We start from the raw sequence: 26305 nt of genomic DNA on the forward strand, positions 1-26305 counted from the left end.
TGTTGAGGGAGCTAGCGAACAGGAGTTCTTGGAAGCAGAGAACAGGGTGGTTTATTTGATACTATATGATAAGGTTAATGATGTAGCTAGAGGCAGAGTTGTGGGAAGCTTTTTATGCCCTTAGTATTTTGAATTTGATTTGTTGGGAGAACGGAAGCCAAGGAGAGATTGGCAGAGATCGGGTGGCTGACACCTCTACTAGTAAATGGTTGGTAAGGGGGATACAACTGGCAGTAGCGAATCAGATAGACTGAAGGGGGAATGGTCTGTTTAGAGGCAGGCCATAGAGTAAGGAGTTGCAATAGTCGAGAGATATCACGGGAGTGAAGTGGAAGTTTGGTGGTGTCATTGTTAAAAATGGGGCATTCTTTGGAATTCTTATTGTGGGGAAGGTAGCGAGATTTAGACAGTAAATAGTTGTGGGGCTGACAAAAGGGTACATAAAGAATTACAGCTTGCACCGGGCATGAGGGAAGGGAACAATATAACGCAGGTTAGCTTACCATTCCCTCTCTTTGCTCTGAATTGCACAGGGTACTTCCAATTTTGCTGATATCAACTCTCAAGAGAAGCCTAAACCACTAGGCTCTATCGTTAACTTGTGCAGCAAATCCACGTCAATAAAGCTCCCTTATGAATGTAATCCATTACTTTATAAAGCATTAGAGCACAACCTTTGAATTACTACACCAACTAGAAGTCCAATGCGCTATCCATTGCGCCACAGAGCCCTCTCTGAAGACTTTGTTAGAGGAACTTGCCTGAGGAACTATTCAAGTCGTGACAAATAAACACAATTGAATAATGGTCACTGCTAAATAATAGGGATGAGCTCAAGATCTGGTCCAGATACAGTTTAAGATTTAAGTTTACCTGCTTGGGCATGTGCCTTAGTGCAATATCTTTTGATATTTAAGTGGGAACCGGAGGTCATGTTAAGTAGAAATATTTGTACCGTTGATTAGTTGTTGGAGAAAGGAAGAGCTCAGCAATTAGGTGATGGCAGGAAAGACTATCCTGAATAGATGAGTTTGCAGGGATCACCTGAAGCATACAGACAGGGAAATAGCCATATAGATTGGTGTAGGGAATCTGAGAGGATGGGATAGTCCATGGGAAAATCCCAGAGGACAGCATGGGATGAAGTGTTGAGGGAGCTAGCGAACAGGAGTTCTTGGAAGCAGAGAACAGGGTGGTTTATTTGATACTATATGATAAGGTTAATGATGTAGCTAGAGGCAGAGTTGTGGGAAGCTTTTTATGCCCTTAGTATTTTGAATTTGATTTGTTGGGAGAACGGAAGCCAAGGAGAGATTGGCAGAGATCGGGTGGCTGACACCTCTACTAGTAAATGGTTGGTAAGGGGGATACAACTGGCAGTAGCGAATCAGATAGACTGAAGGGCGAATGGTCTGTTTAGAGGCAGGCCATAGAGTAAGGAGTTGCAATAGTCGAGAGATATCACGGGAGGGAAGTGGAAGTTTGGTGGTGTCATTGGTAAAAATGGGGCATTCTTTGGAATTCTTATTGTGGGGAAGGTAGCGAGATTTAGACAGTAAATAGTTGTGGGGCTGACAAAAGGGTACATAAAGAATTACAGCTTGCACCGGGCATGAGGGAAGGGAACAATATAACGCAGGTTAGCTTACCATTCCCTCTCTTTGCTCTGAATTGCACAGGGTACTTCCAATTTTGCTGATATCAACTCTCAAGAGAAGCCTAAACCACTAGGCTCTATCGTTAACTTGTGCAGCAAATCCACGTCAATAAAGCTCCCTTATGAATGTAATCCATTACTTTATAAAGCATTAGAGCAGCATCACTATGAAGAATGACTATATAAAACCGACTCTGGTGGGACTCGAACCCACAACCTTTGAATTACTACACCAACTAGAAGTCCAATGCGCTATCCATTGCGCCACAGAGCCCTCTCTGAAGACTTTATTAGAGGAACTTGCCTGAGGAACTATTCAAGTCGTGACAAATAAACACAATTGAATAATGGTCACTGCTAAATAATAGGGATGAGCTCAAGATCTGGTCCAGATACAGTTTAAGATTTAAATTTACCTGCTTGGGCATGTGCCTTAGTGCAATATCTTTTGATATTTAAGTGGGAACCGGAGGTCATGTTAAGTAGAAATATTTGTACCGTTGATTAGTTGTTGGAGAAAGGAAGAGCTCAGCAATTAGGTGATGGCAGGAAAGACTATCCTGAATAGATGAGTTTGCAGGGATCACCTGAAGCATACAGACAGGGAAATAGCCATATAGATTGGTGTAGGGAATCCGAGATGATGGGATAGTCCATGGGAAAATCCCAGAGGACAGCATGGGATGAAGTGTTGAGGGAGCTAGCGAACAGGAGTTCTTGGAAGCAGAGAACAGGGTGGTTTATTTGATACTATATGATAAGGTTAATAATGTAGCTAGAGGCAGAGTTGTGGGAAGCTGTTTATGCCCTTAGTATTTTGAATTTGATTTGTTGGGAGAACGGAAGCCAAGGAGAGATTGGCAGAGATCGGGTGGCTGACACCTCTACTAGTAAATGGTTGGTAAGGGGGATACAACTGGCAGTAGCGAATCAGATAGACTGAAGGGGGAATGGTCTGTTTAGAGGCAGGCCATAGAGTAAGGAGTTGCAATAGTCGAGAGATATCACGGGAGTGAAGTGGAAGTTTGGTGGTGTCATTGTTAAAAATGGGGCATTCTTTGGAATTCTTATTGTGGGGAAGGTAGCGAGATTTAGACAGTAAATAGTTGTGGGGCTGACAAAAGGGTACATAAAGAATTACAGCTTGCACCGGGCATGAGGGAAGGGAACAATATAACGCAGGTTAGCTTACCATTCCCTCTCTTTGCTCTGAATTGCACAGGGTACTTCCAATTTTGCTGATATCAACTCTCAAGAGAAGCCTAAACCACTAGGCTCTATCGTTAACTTGTGCAGCAAATCCACGTCAATAAAGCTCCCTTATGAATGTAATCCATTACTTTATAAAGCATTAGAGCAGCATCACTATGAAGAATGACTATATAAAACCGACTCTGGTGGGACTCGAACCCACAACCTTTGAATTACTACACCAACTAGAAGTCCAATGCGCTATCCATTGCGCCACTGAGCACTCTCTGAAAACTTTGTTAGAGGAACTTGCCTGAGGAACTATTCAAGTCGTAACAAATAAACACAATTGAATAATGGTCACTGCTAAATAATAGGGATGAGCTCAAGATCTGGTCCAGATACAGTTTAAGATTTAAATTTACCTGCTTGAGCATGTGCCTTAGTGCAATATCTTTTGATATTTAAGTGGGAACCGGAGGTCATGTTAAGTAGAAATATTTGTACCGTTGATTAGTTGTTGGAGAAAGGAAGAGCTCAGCAATTAGGTGATGGCAGGAAAGACTATCCTGAATAGATGAGTTTGCAGGGATCACCTGAAGCATACAGACAGGGAAATAGCCATATAGATTGGTGTAGGGAATCTGAGAGGATGGGATAGTCCATGGGAAAATCCCAGAGGACAGCATGGGATGAAGTGTTGAGGGAGCTAGCGAACAGGAGTTCTTGGAAGCAGAGAACAGGGTGGTTTATTTGATACTATATGATAAGATTAATGATGTAGCTAGAGGCAGAGTTGTGGGAAGCTTTTTATGCCCTTAGTATTTTGAATTTGATTTGTTGGGAGAACGGAAGCCAAGGAGAGATTGGCAGAGATCGGGTGGCTGACACCTCTACTAGTAAATGGTTGGTAAGGGGGATACAACTGGCAGTAGCGAATCAGATAGACTGAAGGGCGAATGGTCTGTTTAGAGGCAGGCCATAGAGTAAGGAGTTGCAATAGTCGAGAGATATCACGGGAGTGAAGTGGAAGTTTGGTGGTGTCATTGGTAAAAATGGGGCATTCTTTGGAATTCTTATTGTGGGGAAGGTAGCGAGATTTAGACAGTAAATAGTTGTGGGGCTGACAAAAGGCTACATAAAGAATTACAGCTTGCACCGGGCATGAGGGAAGGGAACAATATAACGCAGGTTAGCTTACCATTCCCTCTCTTTGCTCTGAATTGCACAGGGTACTTCCAATTTTGCTGATATCAACTCTCAAGAGAAGCCTAAACCACTAGGCTCTATCGTTAACTTGTGCAGCAAATCCACGTCAATAAAGCTCCCTTATGAATGTAATCCATTACTTTATAAAGCATTAGAGCAGCATCACTATGAAGAATGACTATATAAAACCGACTCTGGTGGGACTCGAACCCACAACCTTTGAATTACTACACCAACTAGAAGTCCAATGCGCTATCCATTGCGCCACAGAGCCCTCTCTGAAGACTTTGTTAGAGGAACTTGCCTGAGGAACTATTCAAGTCATAACAAATAAACACAATTGAATAATGGTCACTGCTAAATAATAGGGATGAGCTCAAGATCTGGTCCAGATACAGTTTAAGATTTAAATTTACCTGCTTGGGCATGTGCCTTAGTGCAATATGTTTTGATATTTAAGTGGGAACCGGAGGTCATGTTAAGTAGAAATATTTGTACCGTTGATTAGTTGTTGGAGAAAGGAAGAGCTCAGCAATTAGGTGATGGCAGGAAAGACTATCCTGAATAGATGAGTTTGCAGGGATCACCTGAAGCATACAGACAGGGAAATAGCCATATAGATTGGTGTAGGGAATCTGAGAGGATGGGATAGTCCATGGGAAAATCCCAGAGGACAGCATGGGATGAAGTGTTGAGGGAGCTAGCGAACAGGAGTTCTTGGAAGCAGAGAACAGGGTGGTTTATTTGATACTATATGATAAGGTTAATGATGTAGCTAGAGGCAGAGTTGTGGGAAGCTTTTTATGCCCTTAGTATTTTGAATTTGATTTGTTGGGAGAACGGAAGCCAAGGAGAGATTGGCAGAGATCGGGTGGCTGACACCTCTACTAGTAAATGGTTGGTAAGGGGGATACAACTGGCAGTAGCGAATCAGATAGACTGAAGGGGGAATGGTCTGTTTAGAGGCAGGCCACAGAGTAAGGAGTTGCAATAGTCGAGAGATATCACGGGAGTGAAGTGGAAGTTTGGTGGTGTCATTGTTAAAAATGGGGCATTCTTTGGAATTCTTATTGTGGGGAAGGTAGCGAGATTTAGACAGTAAATAGTTGTGGGGCTGACAAAAGGGTACATAAAGAATTACAGCTTGCACCGGGCATGAGGGAAGGGAACAATATAACGCAGGTTAGCTTACCATTCCCTCTCTTTGCTCTGAATTGCACAGGGTACTTCCAATTTTGCTGATATCAACTCTCAAGAGAAGCCTAAACCACTAGGCTCTATCGTTAACTTGTGCAGCAAATCCACGTCAATAAAGCTCCCTTATGAATGTAATCCATTACTTTATAAAGCATTAGAGCACAACCTTTGAATTACTACACCAACTAGAAGTCCAATGCGCTATCCATTGCGCCACAGAGCCCTCTCTGAAGACTTTGTTAGAGGAACTTGCCTGAGGAACTATTCAAGTCGTGACAAATAAACACAATTGAATAATGGTCACTGCTAAATAATAGGGATGAGCTCAAGATCTGGTCCAGATACAGTTTAAGATTTAAGTTTACCTGCTTGGGCATGTGCCTTAGTGCAATATCTTTTGATATTTAAGTGGGAACCGGAGGTCATGTTAAGTAGAAATATTTGTACCGTTGATTAGTTGTTGGAGAAAGGAAGAGCTCAGCAATTAGGTGATGGCAGGAAAGACTATCCTGAATAGATGAGTTTGCAGGGATCACCTGAAGCATACAGACAGGGAAATAGCCATATAGATTGGTGTAGGGAATCTGAGAGGATGGGATAGTCCATGGGAAAATCCCAGAGGACAGCATGGGATGAAGTGTTGAGGGAGCTAGCGAACAGGAGTTCTTGGAAGCAGAGAACAGGGTGGTTTATTTGATACTATATGATAAGGTTAATGATGTAGCTAGAGGCAGAGTTGTGGGAAGCTTTTTATGCCCTTAGTATTTTGAATTTGATTTGATGGGAGAACGGAAGCCAAGGAGAGATTGGCAGAGATCGGGTGGCTGACACCTCTACTAGTAAATGGTTGGTAAGGGGGATACAACTGGCAGTAGCGAATCAGATAGACTGAAGGGCGAATGGTCTGTTTAGAGGCAGGCCATAGAGTAAGGAGTTGCAATAGTCGAGAGATATCACGGGAGGGAAGTGGAAGTTTGGTGGTGTCATTGGTAAAAATGGGGCATTCTTTGGAATTCTTATTGTGGGGAAGGTAGCGAGATTTAGACAGTAAATAGTTGTGGGGCTGACAAAAGGGTACATAAAGAATTACAGCTTGCACCGGGCATGAGGGAAGGGAACAATATAACGCAGGTTAGCTTACCATTCCCTCTCTTTGCTCTGAATTGCACAGGGTACTTCCAATTTTGCTGATATCAACTCTCAAGAGAAGCCTAAACCACTAGGCTCTATCGTTAACTTGTGCAGCAAATCCACGTCAATAAAGCTCCCTTATGAATGTAATCCATTACTTTATAAAGCATTAGAGCACAACCTTTGAATTACTACACCAACTAGAAGTCCAATGCGCTATCCATTGCGCCACAGAGCCCTCTCTGAAGACTTTGTTAGAGGAACTTGCCTGAGGAACTATTCAAGTCGTGACAAATAAACACAATTGAATAATGGTCACTGCTAAATAATAGGGATGAGCTCAAGATCTGGTCCAGATACAGTTTAAGATTTAAGTTTACCTGCTTGGGCATGTGCCTTAGTGCAATATCTTTTGATATTTAAGTGGGAACCGGAGGTCATGTTAAGTAGAAATATTTGTACCGTTGATTAGTTGTTGGAGAAAGGAAGAGCTCAGCAATTAGGTGATGGCAGGAAAGACTATCCTGAATAGATGAGTTTGCAGGGATCACCTGAAGCATACAGACAGGGAAATAGCCATATAGATTGGTGTAGGGAATCTGAGAGGATGGGATAGTCCATGGGAAAATCCCAGAGGACAGCATGGGATGAAGTGTTGAGGGAGCTAGCGAACAGGAGTTCTTGGAAGCAGAGAACAGGGTGGTTTATTTGATACTATATGATAAGGTTAATGATGTAGCTAGAGGCAGAGTTGTGGGAAGCTTTTTATGCCCTTAGTATTTTGAATTTGATTTGATGGGAGAACGGAAGCCAAGGAGAGATTGGCAGAGATCGGGTGGCTGACACCTCTACTAGTAAATGGTTGGTAAGGGGGATACAACTGGCAGTAGCGAATCAGATAGACTGAAGGGGGAATGGTCTGTTTAGAGGCAGGCCATAGAGTAAGGAGTTGCAATAGTCGAGAGATATCACGGGAGGGAAGTGGAAGTTTGGTGGTGTCATTGGTAAAAATGGGGCATTCTTTGGAATTCTTATTGTGGGGAAGGTAGCGAGATTTAGACAGTAAATAGTTGTGGGGCTGACAAAAGGGTACATAAAGAATTACAGCTTGCACCGGGCATGAGGGAAGGGAACAATATAACGCAGGTTAGCTTACCATTCCCTCTCTTTGCTCTGAATTGCACAGGGTACTTCCAATTTTGCTGATATCAACTCTCAAGAGAAGCCTAAACCACTAGGCTCTATCGTTAACTTGTGCAGCAAATCCACGTCAATAAAGCTCCCTTATGAATGTAATCCATTACTTTATAAAGCATTAGAGCAGCATCACTATGAAGAATGACTATATAAAACCGACTCTGGTGGGACTCGAACCCACAACCTTTGAATTACTACACCAACTAGAAGTCCAATGCGCTATGCATTGCGCCACAGAGCCCTCTCTGAAGACTTTATTAGAGGAACTTGCCTGAGGAACTATTCAAGTCGTGACAAATAAACACAATTGAATAATGGTCACTGCTAAATAATAGGGATGAGCTCAAGATCTGGTCCAGATACAGTTTAAGATTTAAATTTACCTGCTTGGGCATGTGCCTTAGTGCAATATCTTTTGATATTTAAGTGGGAACCGGAGGTCATGTTAAGTAGAAATATTTGTACCGTTGATTAGTTGTTGGAGAAAGGAAGAGCTCAGCAATTAGGTGATGGCAGGAAAGACTATCCTGAATAGATGAGTTTGCAGGGATCACCTGAAGCATACAGACAGGGAAATAGCCATATAGATTGGTGTAGGGAATCCGAGATGATGGGATAGTCCATGGGAAAATCCCAGAGGACAGCATGGGATGAAGTGTTGAGGGAGCTAGCGAACAGGAGTTCTTGGAAGCAGAGAACAGGGTGGTTTATTTGATACTATATGATAAGGTTAATGATGTAGCTAGAGGCAGAGTTGTGGGAAGCTGTTTATGCCCTTAGTATTTTGAATTTGATTTGTTGGGAGAACGGAAGCCAAGGAGAGATTGGCAGAGATCGGGTGGCTGACACCTCTACTAGTAAATGGTTGGTAAGGGGGATACAACTGGCAGTAGCGAATCAGATAGACTGAAGGGGGAATGGTCTGTTTAGAGGCAGGCCATAGAGTAAGGAGTTGCAATAGTCGAGAGATATCACGGGAGTGAAGTGGAAGTTTGGTGGTGTCATTGTTAAAAATGGGGCATTCTTTGGAATTCTTATTGTGGGGAAGGTAGCGAGATTTAGACAGTAAATAGTTGTGGGGCTGACAAAAGGGTACATAAAGAATTACAGCTTGCACCGGGCATGAGGGAAGGGAACAATATAACGCAGGTTAGCTTACCATTCCCTCTCTTTGCTCTGAATTGCACAGGGTACTTCCAATTTTGCTGATATCAACTCTCAAGAGAAGCCTAAACCACTAGGCTCTATCGTTAACTTGTGCAGCAAATCCACGTCAATAAAGCTCCCTTATGAATGTAATCCATTACTTTATAAAGCATTAGAGCAGCATCACTATGAAGAATGACTATATAAAACCGACTCTGGTGGGACTCGAACCCACAACCTTTGAATTACTACAACAACTAGAAGTCCAATGCGCTATCCATTGCGCCACTGAGCACTCTCTGAAAACTTTGTTAGAGGAACTTGCCTGAGGAACTATTCAAGTCGTAACAAATAAACACAATTGAATAATGGTCACTGCTAAATAATAGGGATGAGCTCAAGATCTGGTCCAGATACAGTTTAAGATTTAAATTTACCTGCTTGAGCATGTGCCTTAGTGCAATATCTTTTGATATTTAAGTGGGAACCGGAGGTCATGTTAAGTAGAAATATTTGTACCGTTGATTAGTTGTTGGAGAAAGGAAGAGCTCAGCAATTAGGTGATGGCAGGAAAGACTATCCTGAATAGATGAGTTTGCAGGGATCACCTGAAGCATACAGACAGGGAAATAGCCATATAGATTGGTGTAGGGAATCTGAGAGGATGGGATAGTCCATGGGAAAATCCCAGAGGACAGCATGGGATGAAGTGTTGAGGGAGCTAGCGAACAGGAGTTCTTGGAAGCAGAGAACAGGGTGGTTTATTTGATACTATATGATAAGATTAATGATGTAGCTAGAGGCAGAGTTGTGGGAAGCTTTTTATGCCCTTAGTATTTTGAATTTGATTTGTTGGGAGAACGGAAGCCAAGGAGAGATTGGCAGAGATCGGGTGGCTGACACCTCTACTAGTAAATGGTTGGTAAGGGGGATACAACTGGCAGTAGCGAATCAGATAGACTGAAGGGCGAATGGTCTGTTTAGAGGCAGGCCATAGAGTAAGGAGTTGCAATAGTCGAGAGATATCACGGGAGTGAAGTGGAAGTTTGGTGGTGTCATTGGTAAAAATGGGGCATTCTTTGGAATTCTTATTGTGGGGAAGGTAGCGAGATTTAGACAGTAAATAGTTGTGGGGCTGACAAAAGGCTACATAAAGAATTACAGCTTGCACCGGGCATGAGGGAAGGGAACAATATAACGCAGGTTAGCTTACCATTCCCTCTCTTTGCTCTGAATTGCACAGGGTACTTCCAATTTTGCTGATATCAACTCTCAAGAGAAGCCTAAACCACTAGGCTCTATCGTTAACTTGTGCAGCAAATCCACGTCAATAAAGCTCCCTTATGAATGTAATCCATTACTTTATAAAGCATTAGAGCAGCATCACTATGAAGAATGACTATATAAAACCGACTCTGGTGGGACTCGAACCCACAACCTTTGAATTACTACACCAACTAGAAGTCCAATGCGCTATCCATTGCGCCACAGAGCCCTCTCTGAAGACTTTGTTAGAGGAACTTGCCTGAGGAACTATTCAAGTCATAACAAATAAACACAATTGAATAATGGTCACTGCTAAATAATAGGGATGAGCTCAAGATCTGGTCCAGATACAGTTTAAGATTTAAATTTACCTGCTTGGGCATGTGCCTTAGTGCAATATGTTTTGATATTTAAGTGGGAACCGGAGGTCATGTTAAGTAGAAATATTTGTACCGTTGATTAGTTGTTGGAGAAAGGAAGAGCTCAGCAATTAGGTGATGGCAGGAAAGACTATCCTGAATAGATGAGTTTGCAGGGATCACCTGAAGCATACAGACAGGGAAATAGCCATATAGATTGGTGTAGGGAATCTGAGAGGATGGGATAGTCCATGGGAAAATCCCAGAGGACAGCATGGGATGAAGTGTTGAGGGAGCTAGCGAACAGGAGTTCTTGGAAGCAGAGAACAGGGTGGTTTATTTGATACTATATGATAAGGTTAATGATGTAGCTAGAGGCAGAGTTGTGGGAAGCTTTTTATGCCCTTAGTATTTTGAATTTGATTTGTTGGGAGAACGGAAGCCAAGGAGAGATTGGCAGAGATCGGGTGGCTGACACCTCTACTAGTAAATGGTTGGTAAGGGGGATACAACTGGCAGTAGCGAATCAGATAGACTGAAGGGGGAATGGTCTGTTTAGAGGCAGGCCACAGAGTAAGGAGTTGCAATAGTCGAGAGATATCACGGGAGTGAAGTGGAAGTTTGGTGGTGTCATTGGTAAAAATGGGGCATTCTTTGGAATTCTTATTGTGGGGAAGGTAGCGAGATTTAGACAGTAAATAGTTGTGGGGCTGACAAAAGGGTACATAAAGAATTACAGCTTGCACCGGGCATGAGGGAAGGGAACAATATAACGCAGGTTAGCTTACCATTCCCTCTCTTTGCTCTGAATTGCACAGGGTACTTCCAATTTTGCTGATATCAACTCTCAAGAGAAGCCTAAACCACTAGGCTCTATCCTTAACTTGTGCAGCAAATCCACGTCAATAAAGCTCCCTTATGAATGTAATCCATTACTTTATAAAGCATTAGAGCAGCATCACTATGAAGAATGACTATATAAAACCGACTCTGGTGGGACTCGAACCCACAACCTTTGAATTACTACACCAACTAGAAGTCCAATGCGCTATCCATTGCGCCACAGAGCTCTCTCTGAAGACTTTGTTAGAGGAACTTGCCTGAGGAACTATTCAAGTCATAACAAATAAACACAATTGAATAATGGTCACTGCTAAATAATAGGGATGAGCTCAAGATCTGGTCCAGATACAGTTTAAGATTTAAATTTACCTGCTTGGGCATGTGCCTTAGTGCAATATCTTTTGATATTTAAGTGGGAACCGGAGGTCATGTTAAGTAGAAATATTTGTACCGTTGATTAGTTGTTGGAGAAAGGAAGAGCTCAGCAATTAGGTGATGGCAGGAAAGACTATCCTGAATAGATGAGTTTGCAGGGATCACCTGAAGCATACAGACAGGGAAATAGCCATATAGATTGGTGTAGGGAATCTGAGAGGATGGGATAGTCCATGGGAAAATCCCAGAGGACAGCATGGGATGAAGTGTTGAGGGAGCTAGCGAACAGGAGTTCTTGGAAGCAGAGAACAGGGTGGTTTATTTGATACTATATGATAAGGTTAATGATGTAGCTAGAGGCAGAGTTGTGGGAAGCTTTTTATGCCCTTAGTATTTTGAATTTGATTTGTTGGGAGAACGGAAGCCAAGGAGAGATTGGCAGAGATCGGGTGGCTGACACCTCTACTAGTAAATGGTTGGTAAGGGGGATACAACTGGCAGTAGCGAATCAGATAGACTGAAGGGGGAATGGTCTGTTTAGAGGCAGGCCATAGAGTAAGGAGTTGCAATAGTCGAGAGATATCACGGGAGTGAAGTGGAAGTTTGGTGGTGTCATTGTTAAAAATGGGGCATTCTTTGGAATTCTTATTGTGGGGAAGGTAGCGAGATTTAGACAGTAAATAGTTGTGGGGCTGACAAAAGGGTACATAAAGAATTACAGCTTGCACCGGGCATGAGGGAAGGGAACAATATAACGCAGGTTAGCTTACCATTCCCTCTCTTTGCTCTGAATTGCACAGGGTACTTCCAATTTTGCTGATATCAACTCTCAAGAGAAGCCTAAACCACTAGGCTCTATCCTTAACTTGTGCAGCAAATCCACGTCAATAAAGCTCCCTTATGAATGTAATCCATTACTTTATAAAGCATTAGAGCAGCATCACTATGAAGAATGACTATATAAAACCGACTCTGGTGGGACTCGAACCCACAACCTTTGAATTACTACACCAACTAGAAGTCCAATGCGCTATCCATTGCGCCACAGAGCCCTCTCTGAAGACTTTGTTAGAGGAACTTGCCTGAGGAACTATTCAAGTCATAACAAATAAACACAATTGAATAATGGTCACTGCTAAATAATAGGGATGAGCTCAAGATCTGGTCCAGATACAGTTTAAGATTTAAATTTACCTGCTTGGGCATGTGCCTTAGTGCAATATCTTTTGATATTTAAGTGGGAACCGGAGGTCATGTTAAGTAGAAATATTTGTACCGTTGATTAGTTGTTGGAGAAAGGAAGAGCTCAGCAATTAGGTGATGGCAGGAAAGACTATCCTGAATAGATGAGTTTGCAGGGATCACCTGAAGCATACAGACAGGGAAATAGCCATATAGATTGGTGTAGGGAATCTGAGAGGATGGGATAGTCCATGGGAAAATCCCAGAGGACAGCATGGGATGAAGTGTTGAGGGAGCTAGCGAACAGGAGTTCTTGGAAGCAGAGAACAGGGTGGTTTATTTGATACTATATGATAAGGTTAATGATGTAGCTAGAGGCAGAGTTGTGGGAAGCTTTTTATGCCCTTAGTATTTTGAATTTGATTTGTTGGGAGAACGGAAGCCAAGGAGAGATTGGCAGAGATCGGGTGGCTGACACCTCTACTAGTAAATGGTTGGTAAGGGGGATACAACTGGCAGTAGCGAATCAGATAGACTGAAGGGGGAATGGTCTGTTTAGAGGCAGGCCATAGAGTAAGGAGTTGCAATAGTCGAGAGATATCACGGGAGTGAAGTGGAAGTTTGGTGGTGTCATTGTTAAAAATGGGGCATTCTTTGGAATTCTTATTGTGGGGAAGGTAGCGAGATTTAGACAGTAAATAGTTGTGGGGCTGACAAAAGGGTACATAAAGAATTACAGCTTGCACCGGGCATGAGGGAAGGGAACAATATAACGCAGGTTAGCTTACCATTCCCTCTCTTTGCTCTGAATTGCACAGGGTACTTCCAATTTTGCTGATATCAACTCTCAAGAGAAGCCTAAACCACTAGGCTCTATCCTTAACTTGTGCAGCAAATCCACGTCAATAAAGCTCCCTTATGAATGTAATCCATTACTTTATAAAGCATTAGAGCAGCATCACTATGAAGAATGACTATATAAAACCGACTCTGGTGGGACTCGAACCCACAACCTTTGAATTACTACACCAACTAGAAGTCCAATGCGCTATCCATTGCGCCACAGAGCCCTCTCTGAAGACTTTGTTAGAGGAACTTGCCTGAGGAACTATTCAAGTCATAACAAATAAACACAATTGAATAATGGTCACTGCTAAATAATAGGGATGAGCTCAAGATCTGGTCCAGATACAGTTTAAGATTTAAATTTACCTGCTTGGGCATGTGCCTTAGTGCAATATCTTTTGATATTTAAGTGGGAACCGGAGGTCATGTTAAGTAGAAATATTTGTACCGTTGATTAGTTGTTGGAGAAAGGAAGAGCTCAGCAATTAGGTGATGGCAGGAAAGACTATCCTGAATAGATGAGTTTGCAGGGATCACCTGAAGCATACAGACAGGGAAATAGCCATATAGATTGGTGTAGGGAATCTGAGAGGATGGGATAGTCCATGGGAAAATCCCAGAGGACAGCATGGGATGAAGTGTTGAGGGAGCTAGCGAACAGGAGTTCTTGGAAGCAGAGAACAGGGTGGTTTATTTGATACTATATGATAAGGTTAATGATGTAGCTAGAGGCAGAGTTGTGGGAAGCTTTTTATGCCCTTAGTATTTTGAATTTGATTTGTTGGGAGAACGGAAGCCAAGGAGAGATTGGCAGAGATCGGGTGGCTGACACCTCTACTAGTAAATGGTTGGTAAGGGGGATACAACTGGCAGTAGCGAATCAGATAGACTGAAGGGGGAATGGTCTGTTTAGAGGCAGGCCATAGAGTAAGGAGTTGCAATAGTCGAGAGATATCACGGGAGTGAAGTGGAAGTTTGGTGGTGTCATTGTTAAAAATGGGGCATTCTTTGGAATTCTTATTGTGGGGAAGGTAGCGAGATTTAGACAGTAAATAGTTGTGGGGCTGACAAAAGGGTACATAAAGAATTACAGCTTGCACCGGGCATGAGGGAAGGGAACAATATAACGCAGGTTAGCTTACCATTCCCTCTCTTTGCTCTGAATTGCACAGGGTACTTCCAATTTTGCTGATATCAACTCTCAAGAGAAGCCTAAACCACTAGGCTCTATCGTTAACTTGTGCAGCAAATCCACGTCAATAAAGCTCCCTTATGAATGTAATCCATTACTTTATAAAGCATTAGAGCAGCATCACTATGAAAAATGACTATATAAAACCGACTCTGGTGGGACTCGAACCCACAACCTTTGAATTACTACACCAACTAGAAGTCCAATGCGCTATCCATTGCGCCACAGAGCCATCTCTGAACACTTTGTTAGAGCAACTTGCCTGAGGAACTATTCAAGTCGTAACAAATAAACACAATTGAATAATGGTCACTGCTAAATAATAGGGATGAGCTCAAGATCTGGTCCAGATACAGTTTAAGATTTAAATTTACCTGCTTGGGCATGTGCCTTAGTGCAATATCTTTTGATATTTAAGTGGGAACCGGAGGTCATGTTAAGTAGAAATATTTGTACCGTTGATTAGTTGTTGGAGAAAGGAAGAGCTCAGCAATTAGGTGATGGCAGGAAAGACTATCCTGAATAGATGAGTTTGCAGGGATCACCTGAAGCATACAGACAGGGAAATAGCCATATAGATTGGTGTAGGGAATCTGAGAGGATGGGATAGTCCATGGGAAAATCCCAGAGGACAGCATGGGATGAAGTGTTGAGGGAGCTAGCGAACAGGAGTTCTTGGAAGCAGAGAACAGGGTGGTTTATTTGATACTATATGATAAGATTAATGATGTAGCTAGAGGCAGAGTTGTGGGAAGCTTTTTATGCCCTTAGTATTTTGAATTTGATTTGTTGGGAGAACGGAAGCCAAGGAGAGATTGGCAGAGATCGGGTGGCTGACACCTCTACTAGTAAATGGTTGGTAAGGGGGATACAACTGGCAGTAGCGAATCAGATAGACTGAAGGGCGAATGGTCTGTTTAGAGGCAGGCCATAGAGTAAGGAGTTGCAATAGTCGAGAGATATCACGGGAGTGAAGTGGAAGTCTGGTGGTGTCATTGGTAAAAATGGGGCATTCTTTGGAATTCTTATTGTGGGGAAGGTAGCGAGATTTAGACAGTAAATAGTTGTGGGGCTGACAAAAGGCTACATAAAGAATTACAGCTTGCACCGGGCATGAGGGAAGGGAACAATATAACGCAGGTTAGCTTACCATTCCCTCTCTTTGCTCTGAATTGCACAGGGTACTTCCAATTTTGCTGATATCAACTCTCAAGAGAAGCCTAAACCACTAGGCTCTATCGTTAACTTGTGCAGCAAATCCACGTCAATAAAGCTCCCTTATGAATGTAATCCATTACTTTATAAAGCATTAGAGCAGCATCACTATGAAGAATGACTATATAAAACCGACTCTGGTGGGACTCGAACCCACAACCTTTGAATTACTACACCAACTTAGAAGTCCAATGCGCTATCCATTGCGCCACAGAGCCCTCTCTGAAGTCTTTGTTAGAGGAACTTGCCTGAGGAACTATTCAAGTCATAACAAATAAACACAATTGAATAATGGTCACTGCTAAATAATAGGGATGAGCTCAAGATCTGGTCCAGATACAGTTTAAGATTTAAATTTACCTGCTTGGGCATGTGCCTTAGTGCAATATCTTTTGATATTTAAGTGGGAACCGGAGGTCATGTTAAGTAGAAATATTTGTACCGTTGATTAGTTGTTGGAGAAAGGAAGAGCTCAGCAATTAGGTGATGGCAGGAAAGACTATCCTGAATAGATGAGTTTGCAGGGATCACCTGAAGCATACAGACAGGGAAATAGCCATATAGATTGGTGTAGGGAATCTGAGAGGATGGGATAGTCCATGGGAATATCCCAGAGGACAGCATGGGATGAAGTGTTGAGGGAGCTAGCGAACAGGAGTTCTTGGAAGCAGAGAACAGGGTGGTTTATTTGATACTATATGATAAGGTTAATGATGTAGCTAGAGGCAGAGTTGTGGGAAGCTTTTTATGCCCTTAGTATTTTGAATTTGATTTGTTGGGAGAACGGAAGCCAAGGAGAGATTGGCAGAGATCGGGTGGCTGACACCTCTACTAGTAAATGGTTGGTAAGGGGGATACAACTGGCAGTAGCGAATCAGATAGACTGAAGGGGGAATGGTCTGTTTAGAGGCAGGCCATAGAGTAAGGAGTTGCAATAGTCGAGAGATATCACGGGAGTGAAGTGGAAGTTTGGTGGTGTCATTGGTAAAAATGGGGCATTCTTTGGAATTCTTATTGTGGGGAAGGTAGCGAGATTTAGACAGTAAATAGTTGTGGGGCTGACAAAAGGGTACATAAAGAATTACAGCTTGCACCGGGCATGAGGGAAGGGAACAATATAACGCAGGTTAGCTTACCATTCCCTCTCTTTGCTCTGAATTGCACAGGGTACTTCCAATTTTGCTGATATCAACTCTCAAGAGAAGCCTAAACCACTAGGCTCTATCGTTAACTTGTGCAGCAAATCCACGTCAATAAAGCTCCCTTATGAATAGTGATGGACGAACTTCCGACGGGACGTTTCGCGAAAGCGAAATGCGAACGGACCCAAACGTTCGCGAAACCGAACGTTCGCCGCGGGCCCCATTGACTTCAATGGGAGGCGAACTTTGCAAACCTTCATGTCGAATTTGCGGCCACGTGGTAATTATTAGGGGGTAAAACGTAGTCCCACCATCTGGACAATGACATAATACATGTATGAGGTGAATTTGGGATCGATAACTACAAGCATTTTTATTTTATTTGGGAAATTGTTCTAACAATTCAGGACTATGGAGCTAATGAAGGCAATGGAGGAGAGGGAAGGTCAGGGACCAGGGTAGGCAAAGAAGAGGGTGCAGGAGATGATCACCAGCAGCGTGACATACCGGAATGACACATGCACCGTGATAGAGGCATCTGACAGCAGCACCGTAATACAGAGCGCTGACAGCAGCACCGTGACATACAGCGCTGACAGCAGCACCGTGACATACAGCGCTGACAGCAGCACCGTGACATACAGCGCTGACAGCAGCACCGTGACATACAGCGCTGACAGCAGCACCGTGACATACAGCGCTGACAGCAGCACCGTGACATACAGCGCTGACAGCAGCACCGTAAGCAGCCCCAGGAGGAAGTCAGCACAGCACAGGGATGGTGTGATCCCCTCATAATAAGAACCCCCAGGAGGAAGTCAGCACAGCACAGGGATAGTGTGATCCCTTCATAATAAGAACCCCCAGGAGGAAGTCAGCACAGCACAGGGATATCATAAGCAGCCCCAGTAGAAATATGACACCGCTCAACCTCTTCAAAGAGGAGGGTAGGGGCATATAGTACGGTGTGCTTTTTTGGGTCAAGGAAGTGAGCCAAATGAATTAAGAAGGTCTGTGTGCTTGATTAAAAAAATAGTTTATAGACATATACATGGTCTACTGGTCACATGTGTTGAATTCCTCCGAGATCCATGCCTCATTCATTTTTAGAAATGTGAGGTAGTTAACACTGTGGTGAGCTAGGCGAGTACGCTTATCGGTCACAATCCCCCCTGCTGCGCTGAACGTCCTTTCGGACAGGACACTGGATGAGGGGCAAGCCAACAGTTCGATTGCAAATTGGGCAAGCTCTGGCCAGAGGTCAAGCCTGCCCACCCAGTAGTCTAGGGGTTCATCACTCCTCAGAGCGTCCACATCGGCCGTTAACCCAATGTAGTCGGACACCTGACGGTCTAGGCGTTCCCTGATGCTGGATCCGGATGACACCTGTCGATGGGTCGGCTGAAAGAATGACCTCATATCCGAAGTCACCAACACATCTTCAAACCGGCCTCTTCTTGCAGGCGCTGTTGGATTGGTACCCGCAAATCCTTCTCTGGGAGTGGGAATTGCTCCTCTGCCAGCGCACGCAAAAGCAGAATGCAGCATTTCTCGAAGCAAGGCCTGGAAGTGCTGCATTCTGACAGCCCTCTGCGACGGCGGTAACATTTCCGCCATTTTGTGTTTGTACCGGGGGTCTAAGTACGTTGCCACCCAGTACTGGTCCTTGACCCTCATGCTTTTTATACGGGGGTCCCTATTAAAACACTGGAGCATGAAGGCCCCCATTTGCACTAAAGTGGAAGCGGTGTGGTGGCCTGGCTCCTGCTCATCATCCAGGATAATGTCGTCCTCTTCATTCTCCTCTCCCCATCCTCGCACAACAGGGATCCCAGAAAGGTTTAAAGCATGCTCTTCTTGCTCCTGCTCATCCGCCCCGGCACCATCCTCCTCTGACTCCTCATCAGACTCCTGTTGTTGACTTGTCTCAGATAGAGTAGCCCCCCCTGGGAATTCATCCAGCATTGCGACTTCCTCATCTTCCCGCTCCTGCTCCTCCACAGCCTGATCAATGACACGACGCAATGCACGCTCCAGAAAGAAGGCATAAGGTACCATGTCACTGATGGCGCCATGGCTGCGACTGACCAGTTTGGTGATCTCCTCAAATGGCCGCATAAGTCTGCATGTGTCGCGCATGAGCAGCCACTGGCGCGGTGAAAAAAAACCCAGCTCCCCAGAACCGTTTCTTTCGCAGAGTTCATACAGGTAGACGTTAACTGCACGTTTCTGCTGGAGCAGCCTATCAAGCATATAGAAGGTTGAGTTCCATCGCGTCGGGCAATCGCAAATAAGACGTCTGACCGGCAGATGGTGTCGCCGCTGAATGTCAGCAAGGCGAGCCATGGCCGTGTAAGATCTTCTGAAATGGGCCGAGATTTTCCTTGCCTGCCGCAAGATGTCCTGGACCCCAGGGTATTTGACAAGGAATCGCTGCACGACCAAGTTTAAGACGTGTGCCATGCACGGCACGTGCGTGATTTTGCCCTGTTTCAATGCGCTAAGCAGATTGGCACCGTTGTCACACACCACTTTACCAACTGTCAAATTGAGCGGTGTTAGCCACTCATCTGCCTGTGAACGCAAAGCTGAAAGGAGTGCCGGGCCAGTGTGGCTCTTTGCTTCCAGGCACAACAGACGCAGCACGGCATGGCAACGTCTCACCTGGCATGTGGAATAGGTTCTGGGGAGCTTGGGCGGTGCAGTGGAAGAGACGCTAGCAGCGGAAAAGGAGGAGGCAGCTGAGGAGGAGAGGGAGGAGGATGGAGTAGGAGGAGGAGAAGAAGAGTCAGGCCTGCATGCAATCCGTGGCGGTAAAACCAAATCTACACGGGTGCCACGGGTTACATGCTTGACGGCCGTCAGAAGGTTCACCCAGTGGGCAGTAAAACTGATATACCTTCCCTGCCCGTGTTTGCTAGACCACGTGTCTGTGGTCAGATGTATCTTGGCACCGACACTGTGTGCCAGAGATACATTCACTTGCCGCTGAACATGGCCATATAGCTCTGGGATGCCCTTCTCTGAGAAATACTTCCTTCCTGGGACCTTCCATTGTGGTGTTCCAATGGCCACAAATTTGCGAAAGGCCTCCGAGTCCACCAGTTTATATGGCAGTAGTTGGCGGGCTATGAGTTCTGACAAGCCAGCCGCCAACCGTTGGGCAAGAGGGTTATCCGGCGTCATCATTTTTTTACGCTCAAACATTAGGCCCACGGAAGCCTGCCTTTTTGCAGAAAAATGTGAGCTTGGCGTGATGGAAGGTGGAGTGGAGGACAATTGTGAGGAGAGAGGAGAAGGAGAAGTAGAAGACGAGGCTGGACGGTGAGAGCCTGCAGTGTGGCTTTGTGTGTTCCGTTGCTCCCACTGGGCTCGGTGATGGCTGCTCATGTGCCTTCTTAAGGCGGTCGTCCCTAGGTGAGTATTGGGCTTACCGCGACTAACGCGTTGACTGCAAAGATTGCAGATGGCAACGCTATTGTCAGCAGCGGACACGTTAAAAAAAGCCCACACTGCGGAGCCATGTGCCGGTGTCCTGGGAGCGCCAGATGTGACCGTACATGGTCGATGACTCGCTCCTGATACATTTGCAGTCTGCTTTGTCCCTGCTGTGCAATGTAAGTCATTGCTGCTTCTCCTCCCTATCTGCTGGTCCATATCTCCCTCTGAACTCCCCTCCTCTTCCTCTCTTGTGGGCACCCACGTGACATCACTAGACACGTCATCATCAACGTCACCTTCCCCACCGCTATAAGTAGAGATCTCGGAGTAGGCAGCAACACCGGGGACCAACCTCCTCCTTGGGCTGATCTGGGTACTGGCGTCAGACTGCTGAGTAGCGCTTGTTGCTACCTCCTCTTCCTGATCCAATACCAAGAGTGGCTGCGCATCAGAAATGTCCTCTTGATATGGATCGGAAAATAATTCCAGTGACTCAAGCGGAAGGTATGTGGTGGTGGTGGTGGTGGTCGTGTTGTTGGTGGTAGTGTCTTTGGGGGTGCACATAGCAGAGAGTGAAGAAGAGGGTGCAGATCGAGAGGATGAGGAGGGTGCAGAAGAGTAAGGCTGAGCGAGCCACTCAACCAAGTCTGGTGCATCCTTTAAAGTAATTGAACGCACCTTCTGCAACTTCCCACTTTGGCTCAAGCCTGTTGCTCCTGCCCTACCCCTACCACCCCTGCGGAAGGGCCTGCCTCTTCCTCTGCCTGTCATTTTTTAAATGACCCTGTGACAAAACTCTTAGTCCCTATACCGATGAAGGACTGCTGCAGTATAGGGCAGCGGTCAGCAGTGGTGCACGTCAACCCTATCTATTGTGGACCGATAACGGTCCTTACAGAACAGCAGACTGTGCCGCACTCAAGCCTATGTACCGTAGCACCCTATACCAAGTTACCAGTCCTTATAAGAACTTTTGTGGAACAAGCAGGTTGTGTGTTAGTGATTAGCAGACTGTACGTCAGTCCCTATACCGCTGAAGGACTGCTGCAGTATAGGGCAGCGGTCAGCAGTGGTGCACGTCAACCCTATCTATTGTGGACCGATAGCGGTCCTTACAGAACAGCAGACTGTACCGCACTCAAGCCTATGTACCGTAGCACCCTATACCAAGTTACCAGTCCTTATAAGAACTTTTGTGGAACAAGCAGGTTGTGTGTTAGTGATTAGCAGACTGTACGTCAGTCCCTATACCGCTGAAGGACTGCTGCAGTATAGGGCAGCGGTCAGCAGTGGTGCACGTCAACCCTATCTATTGTGGACCGATAGCGGTCCTTACAGAACAGCAGACTGTACCGCACTCAAGCCTATGTACCGTAGCACCCTATACCAAGTTACCAGTCCTTATAAGAACTTTTGTGGACCAAGCAGGTTGTGTATTAGTGTTTAGCAGACTGTACGTCAGTCCCTATACCGCTGAAGGACTGCTGCAGTATAGGGCAGCGGTCAGCAGTGGTGCACGTCAACCCTATCTATTGTGGACCGATAGCGGTCCTTACAGAACAGCAGACTGTACCGCACTCAAGCCTATGTACCGTAGCACCCTATACCAAGTTACCAGTCCTTATAAGAACTTTTGTGGACCAAGCAGGTTGTGTATTAGTGTTTAGCAGACTGTACGTCAGTCCCTATACCGCTGAAGGACTGCTGCAGTATAGGGCAGCGGTCAGCAGTGGTGCACGTCAACCCTATCTATTGTGGACCGATAGCGGTCCTTACAGAACAGCAGACTGTACCGCACTCAAGCCTATGTACCGTAGCACCCTATACCAAGTTACCAGTCCTTATAAGAACTTTTGTGGACCAAGCAGGTTGTGTATTAGTGTTTAGCAGACTGTACGTCAGTCCCTATACCGCTGAAGGACTGCTGCAGTATAGGGCAGCGGTCAGCAGTGGTGCACGTCAACCCTATCTATTGTGGACCGATAGCGGTCCTTACAGAACAGCAGACTGTACCGCACTCAAGCCTATGTACCGTAGCACCCTATACCAAGTTACCAGTCCTTATAAGAACTTTTGTGGACCAAGCAGGTTGTGTATTAGTGTTTAGCAGACTGTACGTCAGTCCCTATACCGCTGAAGGACTGCTGCAGTATAGGGCAGCGGTCAGCAGTGGTGCACGTCAACCCTATCTATTGTGGACCGATAGCGGTCCTTACAGAACAGCAGACTGTACCGCACTCAAGCCTATGTACCGTAGCACCCTATACCAAGTTACCAGTCCTTATAAGAACTTTTGTGGACCAAGCAGGTTGTGTATTAGTGTTTAGCAGACTGTACGTCAGTCCCTATACCGCTGAAGGACTGCTGCAGTATAGGGCAGCGGTCAGCAGTGGTGCACGTCAACCCTATCTATTGTGGACCGATAGCGGTCCTTACAGAACAGCAGACTGTACCGCACTCAAGCCTATGTACCGTAGCACCCTATACCAAGTTACCAGTCCTTATAAGAACTTTTGTGGACCAAGCAGGTTGTGTATTAGTGTTTAGCAGACTGTACGTCAGTCCCTATACCGCTGAAGGACTGCTGCAGTATAGGGCAGCGGTCAGCAGTGGTGCACGTCAACCCTATCTATTGTGGACCGATAGCGGTCCTTACAGAACAGCAGACTGTACCGCACTCAAGCCTATGTACCGTAGCACCCTATACCAAGTTACCAGTCCTTATAAGAACTTTTGTGGACCAAGCAGGTTGTGTATTAGTGTTTAGCAGACTGTACGTCAGTCCCTATACCGCTGAAGGACTGCTGCAGTATAGGGCAGCGGTCAGCAGTGGTGCACGTCAACCCTATCTATTGTGGACCGATAGCGGTCCTTACAGAACAGCAGACTGTACCGCACTCAAGCCTATGTACCGTAGCACCCTATACCAAGTTACCAGTCCTTATAAGAACTTTTGTGGACCAAGCAGGTTGTGTATTAGTGTTTAGCAGACTGTACGTCAGTCCCTATACCGCTGAAGGACTGCTGCAGTATAGGGCAGCGGTCAGCAGTGGTGCACGTCAACCCTATCTATTGTGGACCGATAGCGGTCCTTACAGAACAGCAGACTGTACCGCACTCAAGCCTATGTACCGTAGCACCCTATACCAAGTTACCAGTCCTTATAAGAACTTTTGTGGACCAAGCAGGTTGTGTATTAGTGTTTAGCAGACTGTACGTCAGTCCCTATACCGCTGAAGGACTGCTGCAGTATAGGGCAGCGGTCAGCAGTGGTGCACGTCAACCCTATCTATTGTGGACCGATAGCGGTCCTTACAGAACAGCAGACTGTACCGCACTCAAGCCTATGTACCGTAGCACCCTATACCAAGTTACCAGTCCTTATAAGAACTTTTGTGGACCAAGCAGGTTGTGTATTAGTGTTTAGCAGACTGTACGTCAGTCCCTATACCGCTGAAGGACTGCTGCAGTATAGGGCAGCGGTCAGCAGTGGTGCACGTCAACCCTATCTATTGTGGACCGATAGCGGTCCTTACAGAACAGCAGACTGTACCGCACTCAAGCCTATGTACCGTAGCACCCTATACCAAGTTACCAGTCCTTATAAGAACTTTTGTGGACCAAGCAGGTTGTGTATTAGTGTTTAGCAGACTGTACGTCAGTCCCTATACCGCTGAAGGACTGCTGCAGTATAGGGCAGCGGTCAGCAGTGGTGCACGTCAACCCTATCTATTGTGGACCGATAGCGGTCCTTACAGAACAGCAGACTGTACCGCACTCAAGCCTATGTACCGTAGCACCCTATACCAAGTTACCAGTCCTTATAAGAACTTTTGTGGAACAAGCAGGTTGTGTGTTAGTGATTAGCAGACTGTACGTCAGTCCCTATACCGCTGAAGGACTGCTGCAGTATAGGGCAGCGGTCAGCAGTGGTGCACGTCAACCCTATCTATTGTGGACCGATAGCGGTCCTTACAGAACAGCAGACTGTACCGCACTCAAGCCTATGTACCGTAGCACCCTATACCAAGTTACCAGTCCTTATAAGAACTTTTGTGGAACAAGCAGGTTGTGTGTTAGTGATTAGCAGACTGTACGTCAGTCCCTATACCGCTGAAGGACTGCTGCAGTATAGGGCAGCGGTCAGCAGTGGTGCACGTCAACCCTATCTATTGTGGACCGATAGCGGTCCTTACAGAACAGCAGACTGTACCGCACTCAAGCCTATGTACCGTAGCACCCTATACCAAGTTACCAGTCCTTATAAGAACTTTTGTGGAACAAGTGAGTTGTGAATGTTTAGCAGACTGCAGCAGAAGGGCAGCAGTCAAGTATAATATCCTTTCTATATTTGGAAGAAAGAATATTATACATGTACAAGCCTATTACTGTACCACTGATACCAGTCCTGAAAAGAACCTTTGTGGAACTAATAATAACAGCAAGTCTTTAAAATTACCCTCACTGCCTGACAACACTGCTTCCTTCCTGTCCCTATACAAATTGGCAAAAAAAGAGAACGATTAGTGGTTACTGGAACAGCTCTTTTGTGGACCTTGATAGTAACAGCTAATGATGATGATGATGATGATGATGATGATGAAAGACTAATCTGGCTGTCCCTGTAGCATACACCGTCCTTTCCCTTTCTCTAAACTAACAAAAGACACTCAGGCTGCTGCAAGAATCAGCAGCACAGCAAACCTATCAACACCTAACACCTATACCAGTCCTGAAAAGAACTTTTGTGTACCAAATAGCTAGTGGTTTATCTCTCCCTACTCCACACAGGAACCTGTCCCTATCGTAACAGAAGAAAGAATGTAAAATGGCCACCGGATCGGGTGTATTTATAGGTTAGGGGGAATGTACAAGTGTCCATGTGCTGTCATGTCTCAATTGGCTGTCCTGTATCACATGATAAACGTGTCACCAAAGGTTAAAGTTCTTGTATACATTAAACACGTAAGTCCGCCGCGGCGAACGACGGAAAAAGGCGTTCGAACGTGCGGACCGCGAATGTCGGAAATTCGCCGCGAAACGACCGCCGGGCGAAACGTTCGTCCATCACTACTTATGAATGTAATCCATTACTTTATAAAGCATTAGAGCAGCATCACTATGAAGAATGACTATATAAAACCAACTCTGGTGGGACTCGAACCCACAACCTTTGAATTACTACACCAACTAGAAGTCCAATGCGCTAACCATTGCGCCACAGAGCCCTCTCTGAAGACTTTGTTAGAGGAACTTGCCTGAGGAACTTGCCTGAGGAACTATTCAAGTCGTAACAAATAAACACAATTGAATAATGGTCACTGCTAAATAATAGGGATGAGCTCAAGATCTGGTCCAGATACAGTTTAAGATTTAAATTTACCTGCTTGGGCATGTGCCTTAGTGCAATATCTTTTGATATTTAAGTGGGAACCGGAGGTCATGTTAAGTAGAAATATTTGTACCGTTGATTAGTTGTTGGAGAAAGGAAGAGCTCAGCAATTAGGTGATGGCAGGAAAGACTATCCTGAATAGATGAGTTTGCAGGGATCACCTGAAGCATACAGACAGGGAAATAGCCATATAGATTGGTGTAGGGAATCTGAGAGGATGGGATAGTCCATGGGAAAATCCCAGAGGACAGCATGGGATGAAGTGTTGAGGGAGCTAGCGAACAGGAGTTCTTGGAAGCAGAGAACAGGGTGGTTTATTTGAT

At 45.1% G+C, this 26305-nt stretch overlaps 9 non-coding genes across 9 annotated transcripts; all 9 read right to left on the minus strand.

Annotated features, from left to right (window-relative positions):
- Positions 1–1846: 1846 nt before the first annotated feature.
- TRNAR-UCU (transfer RNA arginine (anticodon UCU)) lies at positions 1847–1931 on the minus strand. Its single transcript is given in 2 exon segments — positions 1847–1882; positions 1895–1931. It is a non-coding gene; the product is annotated as a tRNA-Arg (tRNA).
- Positions 1932–4246: 2315 nt separating this feature from the next.
- Positions 4247–4331, minus strand: TRNAR-UCU (transfer RNA arginine (anticodon UCU)). Its single transcript is given in 2 exon segments — positions 4247–4282; positions 4295–4331. It is a non-coding gene; the product is annotated as a tRNA-Arg (tRNA).
- Positions 4332–10138: 5807 nt separating this feature from the next.
- TRNAR-UCU (transfer RNA arginine (anticodon UCU)) lies at positions 10139–10223 on the minus strand. Its single transcript is given in 2 exon segments — positions 10139–10174; positions 10187–10223. It is a non-coding gene; the product is annotated as a tRNA-Arg (tRNA).
- Positions 10224–11338: 1115 nt separating this feature from the next.
- On the minus strand, positions 11339–11423 carry TRNAR-UCU (transfer RNA arginine (anticodon UCU)). Its single transcript is given in 2 exon segments — positions 11339–11374; positions 11387–11423. It is a non-coding gene; the product is annotated as a tRNA-Arg (tRNA).
- A 1115-nt stretch (positions 11424–12538) lies between these two features.
- On the minus strand, positions 12539–12623 carry TRNAR-UCU (transfer RNA arginine (anticodon UCU)). The gene is given in 2 exon segments: positions 12539–12574; positions 12587–12623. It is a non-coding gene; the product is annotated as a tRNA-Arg (tRNA).
- A 1115-nt stretch (positions 12624–13738) lies between these two features.
- Positions 13739–13823, minus strand: TRNAR-UCU (transfer RNA arginine (anticodon UCU)). The gene is given in 2 exon segments: positions 13739–13774; positions 13787–13823. It is a non-coding gene; the product is annotated as a tRNA-Arg (tRNA).
- A 1115-nt stretch (positions 13824–14938) lies between these two features.
- Positions 14939–15023, minus strand: TRNAR-UCU (transfer RNA arginine (anticodon UCU)). Its single transcript is given in 2 exon segments — positions 14939–14974; positions 14987–15023. It is a non-coding gene; the product is annotated as a tRNA-Arg (tRNA).
- Positions 15024–16138: 1115 nt separating this feature from the next.
- TRNAR-UCU (transfer RNA arginine (anticodon UCU)) lies at positions 16139–16224 on the minus strand. Its single transcript is given in 2 exon segments — positions 16139–16174; positions 16188–16224. It is a non-coding gene; the product is annotated as a tRNA-Arg (tRNA).
- A 9508-nt stretch (positions 16225–25732) lies between these two features.
- TRNAR-UCU (transfer RNA arginine (anticodon UCU)) lies at positions 25733–25817 on the minus strand. Its single transcript is given in 2 exon segments — positions 25733–25768; positions 25781–25817. It is a non-coding gene; the product is annotated as a tRNA-Arg (tRNA).
- Between the last annotated feature and the right edge of the window lie 488 nt (positions 25818–26305).

Source organism: Lithobates pipiens, unplaced genomic scaffold (genome assembly GCF_037356315.1).
Source record: "Lithobates pipiens isolate NorthernLeopardFrog02 unplaced genomic scaffold, aLitPip1_a1.2 Scaffold_13, whole genome shotgun sequence".
Taxonomy (NCBI): domain Eukaryota; kingdom Metazoa; phylum Chordata; class Amphibia; order Anura; family Ranidae; genus Lithobates; species Lithobates pipiens.